Source organism: Sminthopsis crassicaudata, chromosome 1 (genome assembly GCF_048593235.1).
Source record: "Sminthopsis crassicaudata isolate SCR6 chromosome 1, ASM4859323v1, whole genome shotgun sequence".
Lineage (NCBI taxonomy): Eukaryota > Metazoa > Chordata > Mammalia > Dasyuromorphia > Dasyuridae > Sminthopsis > Sminthopsis crassicaudata.
The window spans coordinates 72,612,544-72,617,857 of NC_133617.1; positions in this window are offsets into that span (position 1 = coordinate 72,612,544).

The following is a 5,314-nucleotide window of genomic DNA, read 5'->3' on the forward strand; positions in this document are numbered from 1 at the left end:
AGAGCTGAGTTTGGGCTGGAAGAAAGCTCCTATGGAGGGCTGTTAAAAGGAGGAAAAAAAAAAAAAATCCAGGTTAGAAGGGAAGGCAGGCTGATGCAGTGGGAAGAGTTTGGAAGACTTTAAGTTGTGACTCTATACCAATTCACTCATTGGGCAAATTACTTCCCCCTCTGAAACTCAGTTTCTCCATTTGCAAAATGAAGGGGATGGTAAATCCATTCCAGCTCTATGATTCTTATGGATAAAACCTATGAGAACTTTGCCCAGTTCTATATCCGCACTCCCCACCTCTACCTGGCCTCAGCCCCACATCAGTATCGTTGGAATTCTTAACTGCTCCAATCATCTCTTGTCCCCATTTTAATCAAGTTGAAGGACACACTAAAGCTCCTTCCCTTTCATCAATTCCCTGTGGGCAATAACGAGAGTTCTCCAGTGGGTAGGAAGGTTTCAGAGCTGGGAGCAGAAGACAATGCCCTGCAAAGGATACCCCCAGAACAGTTTTACTGGCCAATTTTTAGGGGCCCATCCAAGTTCCTGCCACATCAAGGGAAAGACAGGCAGATATTCACCATTGTGTCTTTTTTATCTGCTTTGCTCCTCCTAGATCTATATCAACCAAACTCTTCACAAGGAAAACATCATCTAGCATGCCAGAGGGGATAGGAAGGAGCAAGGACAGAAACTATAACCTAGCCTCGCTAACCCTTATCTGGTCTTTTGTTCCTTCCAGCTCAGTATACTGACACCATAACACTAACATGGGGACACCGGTGCTCAGGTCTTTTTCAGGTGCTGTCCAGAGTAGGGGAAGAGGGATGGAAGGAGAGGAACTTTTCAATACTACTCCTGGAAGGTCATCCACACATCAATGAGACGGTCCAGAGGCAGATTCAGTATCCTGTGTAGAGGGTGCAAGCACAAACCTACCCCTTCTTCCTGTTCAACCATCTAAACAAGTGCATGGCAAATCCTGTTGGCCCCTTCCTTTTGATGTTGGTCATAACCAAACTCCAGGAAGCCAGCAGAAACCAGGTCATCCGATGCACATGGGGTCACAAAGCTGTGGTACCTGAAGTGGACATCCACCTTGTCTTCCTGATGGGCCTGCTTCCATTCCTCTTTCCTAGACATCTATGGGATTTGTTGATAGATGAGGACAGAAAGCACAAAGATTTCCTCCAGGAAGGTTTCCTAGATACATATCACAATCTTACTCTTTAAGACTCTCAAAGGACCAGAATGGGTAGCCCATTACCTGCTATATGCTCAAGATAGATAGCAATGTGTTTGTGAGCCTCAGCTTCCTTATGCAGTACATGCTGCCTTCCAAGGAACCCCAGATCAAGAATTTCATTAAAGGACACATTTATAGGAATGTGGAACCCATTAGGATCATAAGGAAGTAGAGAAATACCTAAGGAAATCAGCCCCCAAACCAAGTACCCTCTCTACTACAGTGGATTTCACAATGTGATATCCATTAATCTATTCATCAGGGTTGTGGTTGCTGCCCCAAATGTAAAGAATATCAACTTGTATGCTTGAAGAGCCATGCTTCCAACTGCTTGGAGTAGTATCTATACACAGCTTCCTAACTCTTTCCAGAAGTACCAAATTAAGTTTCATCAATTTGCCTTTGTCAATGACTTTCTTCCCCAGGAACTGCTAGGGTACTGGCCTACCTTTCAAGAGGCAATACATGTTTCCCAGTATTATCTATTTAGCAATCATGATCCTCTCCTCAGGGCCAACACTGTGAGTTTCCTACTTACTTTTTACGCTCTGGACTAGCAATATAATCATTAAAGGCAGTGACAAAACGAAGTGACAAAAATGAACTTTTCTCTGGCCGTGATGGCATGGGAGAGGAGGAAGAAGCCTCCAAAGGATACAGTATGCATTTGATAGGGTGTCCCAAAAGTCATAGTGCAGTTTTAACTTAAGTTTTGCTTTTATAGCTTAATAAACCTTGGGAAAATTATTTTAAATTGCAACCAAGGCCTAATGTTAAGGAACAGTATAGAGTTCCAGGAATCATGATGAGTTTGATTTAAGACCTGACCTGGGACACTAATCTACAACTGCAAATTGAACTCTAGGTCACCCAAGGAGTCCCTAAAACTATGTAAAACCTTATGGTGTCTTCTGGGGTGATTCTCTCATGAAACACAAGCTATACTCCATTTTCCAATCAAGTACCTCTAAACAGGAGGTGACTAAAAAGTACACTTAACTGTCCACCAGGTAAAGGGAACAGGTGAAAGATAAGGCATTGTGGTGTAGTGGAAAGAGTGCTGGGCTTGGAGAGTCAGCAGACCTGGGTCAAGTTATGATAGGGCTGCTCACACCACTTAGATGAGTAGTCACCAATTATAATCATTCTAGCAAAATGGAGGACCGTGGCTCTTGCTCTTTTGCCCTATCACAATTCCCTCCTGACTCTCAGGGAACTGCTATCTGACCTGCCAATGATTCCTAAGAACTGGGTCTTGCTATCCACCCTTCAGCCACACCCTTACAATCCTGGCCCTTCTGTCATGCAGCTGACCTCTCCTATCTATGCTGTCTCCCCCAGTTAGAACATGAGTTTCCTGACAAGAGGGGCTGTCTCACTCTTCTATTTGTATCCAGTGTTTGGGGAAATAATAAACATTTAATAAATGCTTTTTCATTCATTCAAGTCACTTCTTTCCTGGGCCTTAGTTTCCTCACCTGTAAAATGAGGGAATAAAATACAAAGGATTTCTGAACCAAGTCCAAATCCTGGGCCCACCCAAACTATTGCACATACCTCTGCTCAGGGTCAGGCCTCCTGAGAGCAGTGCAGTATCAATAAGCATTTATGAGCCTACTATCAGCAAGTATTTACAAACCTACTACACGTCAAACATTTTAACTGGAAACTTTAAATGCAGCAAACGTGTAGGCAAAAGACTCAGGGTGGAGCTTTAAGTCTTCATCTTACTGCCTAAAACTTTGGACAAATCACTCAAACATACCTCGTTCTCTCACAGAGGAGGCCCAAAGTAGATCAGGTGACCCAGAGATCCCTTCCCGCTATGTCAGTCAGTGGCTTTATATATACAAAATGAGTATTACTTACCAAATCTGCTTTTCTGTTCAACTTCTGGTGAAAGAAGGAAAACTACTATACTAGGCATCACACTTGACCTCTGAGCTGTGGATTCTTCCCAATATAGGACCAGTTATTTCCAATCCTTTTACATACTGATGTTCCTATGAGATATCTGCTTTCTCTCCTTTTCTAGCTCTCACTGCTGACTTCTGGGGCTGAAGTTCCCTGGACCAAGACTATGGCCCTTTTCATCCCTCTTTATTTCCCTGCCATTTGAGAAGCATCTTCCCACCTTCCCACCTTGTCCAAATCAATTCCATTAGGGTCACAGGATGGAGAATTTGAAGGGACCTTGGCAACTACCTAGTCTGACTTCTTAATTTTATAATGAGAAAACTTAGGCACAGAAAATTTTTTGCTCAACATCACAGTGATTGTAAAACAGCTGAGGCAAGATTCAAAGCTAAGTTCTTCTGACTCCATGCTCCATCTGACACACCATGCCACCTCTGATCACTATTCTATCCTCTTTCACTAAGGTCCAGAGGGGGTAAAATGACTTTGCCAAGGTCATGCAGGTTGTACAGAGCAGACCATTCTTTCAGAAATAGCTTCTCTAGTCAAACAAGAAAGCATTAATAGTCTTCAAGGTTCTTGGCATTCAGAGGCCATTCTAGCCTGACCCATACCTGATCCAGAATCTCACCAAGCTTTTCCAGCCCCTACTTCAAACCTCAGCTGAAAAACAAGCCATCTGCCATGGCAGCTTTATCTTTAACCGTGCCCTGCTTGTTCACTGCTCCTAGTTCTGTCCTCTCGGGCAAAAAGAAGCCAAGATTTCTCCCTCTTCCACATGATATCTTTTCAGATACCTGCAGAGAGCCATCATGACCCAGAGTTTCTACTAGGCTCAATATCCCCAGTTCTTTTAACTGACCTTTCTTTCAAAACTGTTTGGCAGCCTGCCCCCCTCCCCCCCAATCATCAAGGCTTATCCTATATCTTACTCATGGCACCTCACCAGGATAGGGCACAGCAAGACTGCTGCCATCCCCAGCTCAGACACTGCTTTTCTCAATGCAGACAAAGATCACAACTACTCTTTTTGGCTGTCATTACACAATTGACTTGTATTAAGCTTGCAAATCCACTGAAACCTCCAAGGAAGTCAGGGAGACAGCCTAAGTCGACTCCCCTCTCATCACCATTTGGCCTTGAAAAAGGGTTAATTGGCCCAGCCCCAGCAGAGCATCTTCTAAGGCCTTCAGACCCTGACCTAAACCAAGGAACTTAAGGAAAAATCCCAGGTCCTGCCATTCAGCTCCCTTCAGCTGTTGATATCCACTTACTCAATAAATTGCTCCCCCTCCAACAATCTTAATTACAAGTCATCTTGGCAGGGCACTCTTAAAACCATGACAGGAAATAAAGGCAGGATTGGGACTTTTGGTCAAAGCAAGGAGAGATGCCAAGCAAATGGCTGGTCCTCCACATGCCTTCTGTACTTAAGTCTGCCTCTGGAGTAGCTACAAAAACCAACCCCTGGGCTAAAGGAAATGGAGGCTCTACCAAAACAATAGCTCTGTGCTTCTGGACCTTCTCAAGGATCCTAGCCTAGCCCACATATGCATAGAAAAATCTAACACTCCTTCTCCCTATGGAGAAAGCTTTCCTCATCCCATCTTATCTCAGCCTATCTTGATGGTATCCCTCTACCCCTGCCCCTGTCATTTTGGGGGGATGTTTTAATGGCTCTTCACGGACAGGAAGACTTTACCTACCAAAGGTGCTTGTTTCCAAAAGCTCAGGGAATTAAGAAGCCCCAAGAAAATCCTGCCCCCTCCAACCTGTCTTTCCCCACCTGCCACCCTGTACCTGCTCTCTCCCTGGCTTTGAACCAGGTGAGGGGGCAGCTTTTCCAGGGTTGGTGGGACAGACACGCAGGCCAGACATCGGCCCAAAGAGTTTTCTTCATCTTTATTTGTCTACATTCAGCTTAATTCAGATATCCTGCCTGAATGACCCAGACATACAAAAAAAAAAAAAAAAAAAAAAAAAAAAACCACCCCACTCTTTCCCACTGGTTTTTAAAATAAAATCTTCACTTATAAAACTGAAACACTAAAGCATTAAAATACAGAAAGCTTGTTTAACTCACTTCACAAAAGCATTAACAGATGACGTATCCCTCACGTAACTATTTAAAGACGAACTTAGTTAACACTAACACCAATG